Below are 11,998 nucleotides of genomic sequence, written 5' to 3' on the forward strand. Positions count from 1 at the left end.
AAATGAAGGCACTTGTGGACATGCATATGTGTATAAATGTACTGTTTTAGAAAAGGGCAATTTTTGTTTATCAGATTTAAAAGGATCCATGACTCAAAAAATGTGAAAAAATGTTTTCCAATGAAAAAAATCTGATAATAAAAATCTGATAATAAAAGCATTTACTCAAACTTTGCTATGGAAGATTATGCTGGAGACCATGTCAGAACAGGCTCATAACCAAGTGACCTAAAAAAGCCCATACATATAATAACAGGAATAGCTAAGAGCTATTTAAGAAATGTTCTCAAAACAGAACTAATGACCAATGGCAATGGTACTAGAGATGTTACAATGAAGGATACATCATGCTACACCACTAATAAAAGTCAATTGCAGACCCAGCAAAGCAAGGGCTCAAAGTTGCTTTGATGCATGACAACACCCACAGGATAAGAATACCAGTTCCAAAGTCTCATTATAATCACCATTTGCCTCTTCAAGTCAATGGGAAGAATTTAAGGTCATGACTTAACTCCTTATTTCTCCTTGTTGGCTCCATTGCCTAGAATAGGTATTAAACCTAAGGTGATTAGTGCACAGTTAACTGGAACATTTTGCTCCCCAAACCATTCCAGTCTATTCAGCAAAGAGTATAGGTGATGCCAACAAAGTCATAGTCCAAGAGCTATGTGGCATTTATCATGTGGTTTCTGTAACCCTTGCCACTCCCCACCTATCCCACTTTGAGAAGCATAGATTTAGCAACTCTGAGGTTCCCTTCCCACTGCATATTAAATGTGGATAATAACACCAAAGTAAAAAGATTCTTGGGAAGATTAAATGTTATTTATTGGCTAAATTATATAATATAATCTTTCTGCCTAGTATCTAGTAGGTACTCAATAAATGTTCAGTCTACCTCCATACCAAGCTTCCATCCAGGTCTGTGCCTCTCAAAATGGGATCCTTAGAACAGCAGTAGAGGCAGGAACTTTCTAGAAATGCAAACTCTGAGACCATCCCAAACTTATAGAATCAGGTATTTTTGGAAGTGGAGTCCAGTGAAGTGTTTTAACAAGCTCTGCACATGAACTTGATACATTCTAAATTAAAGAGGCACTTATCCAGTTAGGTCAATTTTAATCATGCCTATATAGTTAAAACACCTTGGATGGTTTTTAAAATCTCTGGATACTCAAACTCTCCACTCACCCAACACTGAGTCAGAATATCTATGGGGGACGGGAATGGTGTGGGCATTAATAATTATCAACAGGTAACCAGGAATTTAAGTGAATTTAAAGGGTCAAAGGGGATTCTCCTCTTCACTTGGAAGTCTGTGATAGATGCTTGAAATCTCATTAATATCAAGTCCTCCCTTCTGGACTTGAACCTGCCATACCAGTAACCAGCTGTGTGAACTAGGGAATTCTGCTAACCTCAGTTCCTTCACTTACAAAATGAAGATAATAATGATTCATCTTGTATCTTTTTGTTTTTCAGATGTGAAAAATAGAAGTCTTAAAACCTTCACCCCTTGTCCACGTCATGCATAGTGGTAATAGGAAGACCAGAACCTGGCCTTGGCCATGTCTCTTCTGTGAGGGTCATGTGTATGTGGGCATGTGGAGGAAAAATACATAGAGAGAGCTTTGGGAAATGGTATAACATTTTTGGCTTATGCACTGGAAGGAATGGCTGCCAGGTAATGACTGGGGAATGTGCCACTAGGAGAGATGATAGCAGGACTTGTAGGATGCAGAGGGAGCCTTGTGGGTAAGGAAAAGGACCCACAGTAGAAGTAGAAGTCATGGATGAAGAGCTTACAGATTAAATATTCACCACTCATACTCCACTGGGCCAGTGGAGTGGCAGGCAGCATTGGTTAGGACCGTTGGGGATTCTGTGATTTCAGAGTAAAACTGAGGACAGACCTTGAAGAAGTTCCCAGCAATATGAAACAGAACTGGAAGAAGAATGTCATTGTGCATTCTGATCTGGTTAGGAGAGAAGGAATGAAGGCCCAGGAGCAATGTAGGTCATTTCTCTTTCAAAATAGATTTCTCCTGCTTGGTAAAGGTGGAATAAGTCTAAAGATCTATGAACTCAACAATGTGGAAGCCCAGTAGTGAAGTAGTTAGTGCTAGGAAAATTGGACCTTATGTATATTGAATCAGATGGATGGATAGATAGATAGATGGATAGTTAGATGATTTCTTTTCCTGATTCCTTTCTATGATGTCCTCACACTTCAGAATCTTTTTGTCTGTTGGCAAGAATGGTTACTGTAATCTGAGGAACCCCAAACTAATTTTTGCTGTTTCTGCCCCCAACTGTTATTCATCTACAATGTCAGGTTAACATAATGGGGAGAAGGCAGCTGGCTATGGACCTTGATCCCCAATGGTCATAATTACTGCTATGGATTGACTGTCTATGACCCCCCAATTCATATTTTGAAATACTCACTCCAAAGGCAGTATTGGGAAGCTGAGTTTTGGGGAGGTGATTATGTCATAAAGATTAAATCCTTGTGTTTGGAATTGGCATCCTTTTAAAAGAGGCCCCAAAGAGCACTCTTCCACGGGAAGATACGTGAAGTCTGCAACCTGGAAGAGAATCCCTAGTAGAACCCAACCATGATGACCTCCAGCCTTCAGAACTGTGAGAAGTTAATTCCTCTTGTTTATAAGGCACCGGGTCCATTGTGTCGTGTTATTGCAGCCTGAATGGACAAGGACAGTGACCATGAGCAAAGTGAGAAATAAGCTCTTTCTCTTTCTTTTCCTTCCTGATTCTTCCTGATTCCTAATCTCTTATTTTGACCTTGGCCTTCATATTGAAAGCTCTGAATGAGAGAAGTGCCAAAATGCCTTGTCCCACCTTCTGCCATGCACCGATAACCAGGAATCACCACCACTCTGGTCACTTTGCAGATAAGGGAACTCTTCCTACAACTTATGTTGGAAAAGTTATTCCATCAAAGAAAGCAATCCAGAACAATCAATAAAGCAGATAAAAGTGAAAACCCTAATATTTTCCTCCACTTATTATAAAATGGAAGGAAATCTAGAAGCATTATTTTTACCCTAAACACCTTAAAACTTTATCAGCATTTCCCCCCCATCAGCATCATAGAGGTCTTAAGGAATTTATAGTTGTAATCTCCAAATTATGACTCACTTTATTTAAAGAAATATTTAAAATTTCAAAACTCAAGCACAAATAAACACTCTAGCTATCTACCACTTTGAAGTGTGTTAAGTAACTTGCCTTTGGTGGAAAGAGAAGGAGAGAAGGTGCCGGGAAGGAATTTGAAGAAAGTAAATATGATAAGCCTGTGGGCCCAGAAGGCAGCTAAGTTCAGTGTCTGCATGGTCAGGCCTCTTGGGGACACATGCGGGACTGACCAAGTTCAAATGGAAAATGAGGTCAGCATGTAGAGATGAATAATGGGAAGAGAAGGTAAAAGTGTCAGAAAATAGGCCCACGCTGGGCACCCACTAATCAGCTGAAGGGAAGAGGATTCAAGCTGGAAGACCGGGAAAGCAACCATGGGGAGAAGGATGCTTCTTTCCTAGGTGAGGTCCATCTTCCAGGGACATTTTAAGTAGCTTCTCTAGCTTCAGCTGGGAGGACCCAGAGTCATGGGCTGGCCAAATCCAGCCAGATTGTAATAGATAGAGGTTGCAAACAGAAATAATAAGACAAATACTAGTCCTCAAATGTTTTATAATTGGTGTGTGCAGAATTTAGAAAGAATGATCCATTAAGGTTTGCATAGTTTGTTGGTGTCAATTTCCTGGCTGTGAAGTATAGTTATGCCTCATGTTTCCATTAGGGGAAACAGGGAGAGGGGTGAATAGAATTTTTCTGTTTTATTTCTCACAATTGCATGCAATTCTACAATTATCAAACCACAAAAGTTTTTTTCTAAGTGAGCTAACCTTAATAAACCAGAAGATTTTTTATGTAAAAATCTTATTTCCCAACTTTTGTTGAAAAGCTGGAAGATCAAGAGCACTGGGTTCACCTCATGTCCCCACAATAATCAGAAGAAACAGAGAAGCATCTGGGTCCTGGAGACAGGAATTGTAACCTTCACTTTCTGCAATTCTCCATTCAACTGCTTTACTATTTAGGTTCCTTGTCTGGTCCCAATGGGCACTAGATTTTCCACTCTTCTATAAAGAATGATAGAGTTGAAGACTGGGTTAGCTGAGAGGTCACCCGAGTTCACACAATTTGCCTGGAGTTGAACACTGTATCATGAATATGGACACGGGGATGCCTTGCTATCCTGATGCCCTCGGGGCCTTCCCCGTAATAGGTATCACTACAGTGTTCTATAGTACCAGAACCATTTAGGATAGGCTCCAAGAAAAATCAATAACATACTAAATGCTGCACTATAGCAATTTCTATCACATCTCAGGAGCCCGATGAAATATAGTCATTTCTTAAAGTCACAAATACTCTGAAGTTATTTATAAAACAGAACTTACCAAAATTGGAAATGTCTATACCCCATGGTTTAATTGACACTCTCCATATATATGAGCACTGTATAATTCAAAGACAAGGTGTCATTCCAAATCAAGCTTGTCTTTTGGTTTTATGAGGCTAAAACATTTTCCACATTAGAAACCTGTCCCCTTGGATTGCCACATGGTAAATTGCTCAAGTGGAACCATTTACCCCAAAGGCTATGCAATGTTCCCATTATCACTGAGCAGCAGAAGTCAAAAAAAAAGAGGAGGTGAGCAAAGACAGCAGGATGAAATCAGGTCATATCCCTTGCTGCACCAAAAAAAAAAGGCTGAAATTGACACATATTTAAGCTCATCTTTGTGTTTATTAGAGGATATTTTTTGCATCCCTTAGCCTGCCCTAAATATGGTCCAACCTCCACACTACCACCTTCTCACCATTCATATCAGACTCAGATGTCATACTTTTCCCAGTTAGGTCGTTGTAATAGTGACACGAACTCATAATTTTACTATGATAACCACACTTTTCCTATAAAGAGTTTACTAGGAGTGAAATATCACAGTACACAAACTTATACTAAGGACTAAGCAAGATAGCTTTACTTATTCTTTAACACACAAGTTAACTTATCAACAGAGTTAAATTACATTTAAAATCCAGGAACAGATGTGAGACCTGGATAATGATCCCTCCTGTGGCCTGTTGAGTCAAGGGTTCACTGATAGGATTGTCTTAGCCCTACTTGGCTTTGAACTTTGACCCACAATATGCTCACTGTATGGGTAGCTGTTTTACAAAGCAGCAAATACAGACACCAAGCTGCTTCTGTCCATTCTGTCCTCCAATTAATTGAGTTTGGTTACACACGTAATTCAGCCAGGTCACCCCTTTTGATGCTGTCTTGGTTCCAGCTGGCAAAAGTGGATTAACATTGCTCTTTGCACCTTGTCACAGTCAGAGGGACTGCATACCTAGAATTCTTTGCAAAATGCTTGCAGCCTGAGGTTTAGCTGTGGCCAGCAGCCACTGATCTGAGCAGAGCTCATGCTTTTTGAAAATGCATATGTAAGGTGATCCAAATCAGGTCATTTTAGACAAAGTATGGAAATGGTTTGCACTGTGTGGGGCATCAGCTGGACCCTGTGATAAGGCATCTGGTGAGGCTGTGAGTTCCCGCCAAGTTTTCTGTTGAAAGCCTGGGATGGCCAGCTGGCAGAACAGCTGCAGTCCTAGGCCAGCTGACTACAACTCCCTCAGATAACACATTCAAAGGTCAAAGAGGCTCTGGCTCTTACTTTGAACAAGTGTGTTTGGTCACTAGAGGTTCCATTGACCACTGGGCTGCAGAATATGCAAATCATTTGTCACTTCCTTAATAAGGCTAAACTCCATCCCCCAAAGTAGCACTCAACCTCAAAGTGGTATTTTTATTTTTTATTCAAATACTTCATTGCAATCCTACCTCCTGTGTATCAAGGCTTGACAAAAAGCCTTTGAAAACAACTATTTTCTCTTTCCATTTTTGAAATTATACATTTATTTTGAATGGCCATATATCAATATAGAGACATGTATTAATAAAATATGGTTTTGCTTCCCAGAGACAAGTTTATCTGAGCAAAAGTAAAATGATATTATGATGGTGGACTGTAAGCAACTTGGATTGATGCTAAGAATGAAATACAGGCATCAACCCAATAGTCCTACCCAGTAAAATGTTTTTAGTTTTCATTTAGCACCAGTTCTCTGCTAGGAAGACAGCACAAGGTTCTGTTTGGCCAAATAAACCTCGGGTTTTCCCTGCCTCTTCATGGGATGACAGGTTATTATGCACTTAACAAATATGCAGAGAACCCTTCTCTGTGCAAGGCACCATGTGGGGTTCTGGGTCCAGAAGGCAAAAGACAGATGAGGCACCATCTTTCAGAGAATGAAACTTGTGGAAATTCCATTCAAAATTCAGGAACATGAATGATCCAGATGACCTAAGAGGGGCACCTTTGGATTTGTTTTTCCAAAACACCTATTAAATTATTGAAAAAAAATCCCATATTTTGCAACAATTTTTTCATATTCACAGAATTACCTTCAAAATTCTGAGAACTCAGTACCCCTAAAAGGGAAAATCTGCCCACTGTGCTCTTGGTGAGGAGACCAGAGCAAACAGAAACCTCACACAGCTTGAAAATGCCCATGTCTCAGAACAATGGGTTCCCTCTTTTCTATTATACTGGAATTGCAAGAAAGGGGGCTAGTGTCTAACTTGGCTTGGCATTGAAAATAAACTGCTTTTGCATTATGACAAGTTAGTTTGCTATTGTATTGAAACAGCCCGATGTGCAGGATTTTACAAGGTGTTTTGTTTTTTGTCATTCAGTAAGATTTTGACTCAGCCCAGACTCACTTCCTAAGCTTTGTGTGAGAAATACCTCACACCCCTGAACCAATGAGTTTACCCTGGAGAAAGTTCTAGTTCCAAAGCAACACATGATTTCTCAAGTTTAAGAAAAAAGGGCTTCCAAGGGTAGCATCTTTTCATTTTATGAAACTCCTTTCCCTCCCAGACATTTGGTTTTGCATGTATTTGTATTGAGTGATGGTTAGAATTAGAGTGAAAAATACACATTTCCCCCAAAGGGTTGACAGTCTCTACTTTTAAAAGTTAAAAAAAAAAAATACACTTTCTCCTTTACTCTTACATATGAATAGTGAAACTAACTTTTATATTTCTTTCTATCTATATAAATATCCATATTTTTTAAGAAAAAGAAAGTAGTTTTTATTTGGTTTGTTTCTTTCTTTTAAGGACCACAGGAAATTCTCTTCCATTTGACTCATCTGTTTTTGCCAATTATCAACCCCCAATAGTTGGCACCTTGCTCAGATCAGCCCAGAAGGGCCAGCTCTCTTGGCCTCTCATGATTTTTAACAATCTCACTTGGCAATTTCCCATTAACCCCGGTTGCCCTGCCTCCCAGACACACGCTTCTCTCCCACAAGGTGAGCCTGCGGCTTTCCTAAAGATGTCACAGCTTGTAATCAACCCTTGACCCACTTTCCCAGGTTGATTTTTGTGAGTTCAGTAGGTCAGTCTGCCAGAACCATGGCAGGTGTCCTTCCCAGCAGAGAGCTAACGCCCAGCACAATGTGGGAAATATGCTAATCAGAGGAGTTGGGATGGGAGCCCCAGGCTTTGTGACCTCTTGTTGGAGAGGCCTCAGTGGCTTTTTACAAGTTGGAGCTATTGTCCTTCCGGGCCTCCAATGGGAAGATTTAGAGAAGAACCACAATGTAGATCAAAGGATGGAAAGCAAGACCTGGGAGCAGAGGCTAAATAGCTCTGGTATGATTTTTGCCTGGAGAAGAGAGAGCTGGATTGGAAGGGGTCAAGTAGGCCACAATGGTGGAAGAGCTATTATGGTGTGAATGAGGCCAGCTGTTCAACATTTCCAGTGAGACAAAAAGGATTGGAAGAAAATGAATGGAAACTGCAATGTGAGAAATTTGTTTGACAGGAGTAGAGAATTTCAAATAGTGAGGGCTGTTAACTGCTGAAATTAGTGATGAGGGAATAAATTTCTTAGGTGAACTTTTAAATGAAGGTTTTTTTAGTCAAGAGTTTTTTAAAGCCAACTTGCTTGAGTTTAGAGAGGGAGAAGAAGGCAAAATGTTGAGGCCCGCTTCACTTAAATATGTAGAACATGAGATTTTGGCCTTCATAAACTGCTCTTTGTAACTGATGGTTTCTCGGATGCTATTAGAGATTGCCACATAGGCTTCTTTGACCTTGCTTTAAAGGTTTATTCATCCTAGACAGGAATTGTCTTTGCACCTAAGTGATTGACAGGTACCGTGGGTGATGGGCATCCTGTTTCAAGTTTGCAACTAATCAACTCTGAGACTTTGAAGGAGCACAGAACCTCGATTTCCTTAACTGTCGAGCAGGGACAATAGCTCTGTTCCAACTCGAAGGATGGTGTAGAGGAACAAATTGTAAAAGGGATGAAAAGTACACTGAATTCAAGTATGTAGTAATTAGACCGTTCAGACCTCAGGGCTGCTCCCAAATAAAGAAATGCATGGCTTTCCTAGTATGGTTTTAATGACTTACTCCCATAACAGCCTCTGAGTGAGAAAAGAGAAGGCTCAGAGGACAAATCAACAATTAAAAGGCATATTTCAAGCTAGTAGAGGGGCTTCTATTTTATTCTTGCATATTTCTGGTCTATAGCATAACATGGAGCAAAGCTGGGTGAGTCCTGCCACCCCAGTTGCCAGTGTAGGACAAGCATACAGTTCTTTTACTGAACTGTGGCCTCTGCAGTTGTGAACAAATCATATGGGAAATATTTCTCCATGAAATCCTCAAATAACACAAGTAGAGAACTCTATTGCTTGTGGTGCTTCTAATAGGTAAGTTTGAAATAAAATCTAAAAATAAACAAGTAGCTGGGCACTGGTGGCTCACTCCTGTAATCTTAGCTACTGGGGAGGCAAAGATCAGGAGGATCACAGTTCAAAGCCATCCTAGGCAAACAGACCCTATCTCAAAAATACCCAACACAAAATATGGCTGGCATGAATGGCTCCAGGGCTGCCAAAAAATAAAAATAGACAAATAAATGTGAGTATTGCAACCCAGCAATAATAACAGGATGGAATTTTGAAACTTTTAGTGTGGGTTCATCTTGAGAACATATTCAATCCTAATGAAACAAAAAACCCTTGTCCACCCAGAATTATATCTACAGAAAAGATACTTTTCAAACATGAAGGCACACACCTCTAATCCCAGCATATGGGAGGTTATAGCAGAAGGACTGTGAGTTCAAAGCCAGCCTGGGCTACAAAGTGAGACCCTGTCTCAAATAAAAATGGCAAAGTAAGAGAAGTTTTCAGACAAGAACTCAGAAACTTGTTCATAGCAGATCTGCCTTGTAAGAGATGGAAAGGAGGCTGATTAGAGCATCCCTGACTCTCAAGGTTATGTCATCTGGACTTCTGTGCTTTTATTCAATGCATTCCATGCTGCTGTTCTGCTGTGATCAGAGCTGGGACCCTAAACTAAGGCAGAACTCCTACAACTCCAGAACATTTGAGGCAAAAGCACTGAGTACATTCATCAAACCCCTTTGTTTTCCAAATAGGAAGCAGAAAGTCTGAGAAGTGGTAACAAAAAATAATGCAATTAGTAGGGAGCCAACATAGGAATTAGCTGCCACATCTTATGTAACATGATTTACCCCACCTGAAAGGCTGAACATCGAAATCCAGTGGGAGTAAATAGGGTTTACAGGCATATTTCATTTGTTTCCTAAGGAAGATTTTAAAAACCAATTCTAAATGGTTGTCTTAAAAAATTAGAAGGCATGGTCAGGTGAGTTCTTTTATATACATGATGGTAATCAGATGCATTTCGAATGTCTTCTGCCCTCTTTTGATGAGATATGTACCCTGTGGTTTGCTATAGTCTTCCCCACTCCCTAGTGTCTCCCTGACCATTAGGCCACTGGTGATTTCAAATGTATCATCATGCTAACATAGACACTTATCTTAAGCATCCGTTTTAGTAATTACATCATTTTCCTGGGTTATCTCCACATTTGGTTTTATAATCCCTTCCTCACCACATGCTTCTCCTGTTTTCCTTCTCAGTAAAACCATTCGTGACTCTTCCTGCAAAGACCAAACAAAAAACATAATGACATCAACTTGATCTTGCAGTGAGAATGTGGACACTTGTGGAGACATTCACACAGGTTAGAAGAGGTTGGCTTATTTTACCCACTTTTACATAAGACTTATGTCTTAGTTTGCTAATACTTGTCATGTTGCAATATCCTCAAGGACGACGGTCACGTTGCCCTTTCCCTCAGTTACTACTGAGTAAAAGACAACCTTATCCATATTCTCTACTGAGATTTGTCACAACTCCTTGGTAAGATGGGACTGGAGAATACAGTGTTAAAATGATATTTTAAAAATATGGATTTGTCTACTCCAAGACGTGTATATGATTTCACAGTAGCATTATTCATGATGGCCCCAAAGTGGAAACAAACTAAATTTCCACCAACTGATGAACGAGTAAAGTAAATGGTTCATATCTGTAAATGGACTATTATTTGGCAATTGAAGAAAATGAAGTGTTGATATATACGATACCATGAACAAATCTTGAACAAATCTTGGTAAGTGTAAGAAGCCAGACACAAACACATTGTGATTCCAGTTATATGGAATGTCCAAAATAGGTAAATTTCATAAAGACAGAAATTAGGTTAGGGTCAGGTAGGACTGGGAACATCGGGAGGAAATGAGAAATGACTGCTAAAAGCAGTACAAGATTTCTTTTTGTAGTGATGAGAATGTTCTAAAATTGATTGGGGTGGCGGTTGCACAGCTCTGTGAATATGCTAAAACTCATTGACTAGCATGTGCTTTCTTTTGTTTTTGATTTTGATTTCTGCAGTAGAGGTCTACGTTACTCAGGCTGGCATCAAACTCCTGGTTTCAAGAGATACTCCTGCTTAAACCTTTTTTTGTAGCTGGGACTTCAGGCCTATGTCACTGCTCCCAACTTAAAGAGCACACTTCAAATGGGCAGATGAAAATATAGTATGTGAATTATATCTTAAGGCTATTGTTTAGAAAAGATAAAATAGATAAAATAAAAAGCCTTTTAGAAATTAGAAAAGGTGAACTGCTATTTGGGGTAAACCGCTATGGGCCAGGCAGCCTCTGAGGTCCACATCTCAATAAAGAAATACAGCTCACAGAAAGTAGTCTGTTTTAAATAGTCCTGTGCTAAGATGAAATTTGAGCTGGATCTGATTTCTAAATCACTCCTTATTATCCAGCATTTTTTCCTTCTTCAAAAGAAATAAATGGAGACTTGCTCTGGCTGTTTCTTAAGACTGCACCTGACTATTTAGTTATGAGCAAGATACAAACTCTTCTTTTCCAAAAAGCTCACCTGAGTGTTGCCAGCTGATTAGTCTTTTTAAAGTCAAATGGGACCTTTCTTCTCTCAAGGTGACATGCACCCTGCTCTAAATGCAGGGCTAGACTCGCCTAGCCTAAACCACTTCTTTGTCTGCTGTCAGCTGGTATTTTCTTACTTAACCAATATCCCCTTGAACTCACCTCCATTTGCTCCCTCATTCTATATTCAAGCTGAAACATTGCCTAATGTAGTTCTCCCTCCCCTTCCCACTCCTGAATCTGTGAAGCAGTGTGCAGGGAGCACTGAACTTGTTTATGACCTCTTAATTCGAATGCCATGCATGTCTCTAATCATTACCATCAAAGAGTACTGATGAATGAACTCATATGAACAAATCCCTCACCTGTGCAAGGAGCACAGTGTGCATGTGGCAGCATCCACCCCAGCCTTTTAAGAGGTGGTATTAAAGCACAGATCAGGTGGGTAAGGTAGAATTCATGCTCTTTGCCTTAAGGAAAGGTTGGCCAGGCTTCATAGGAGTGAGCAGCCAGCAGAGATCGTCTGGGATGCAAGCCA

General features: G+C 40.0%; 1 protein-coding gene across 10 annotated transcripts in view; it reads right to left on the reverse strand.

Moving 5' to 3' along the window:
• Nckap5 (NCK associated protein 5) overlaps positions 1 to 11,998 on the reverse strand; it is a 927,122-nt gene that overhangs the window by 685,174 nt on the left and 229,950 nt on the right. The gene's annotated exons all lie outside the window — the stretch shown is intronic.

The sequence above is a fragment of the Castor canadensis genome, chromosome 4, assembly GCF_047511655.1.
Source record: "Castor canadensis chromosome 4, mCasCan1.hap1v2, whole genome shotgun sequence".
NCBI classification, from domain to species: Eukaryota; Metazoa; Chordata; class Mammalia; order Rodentia; family Castoridae; genus Castor; species Castor canadensis.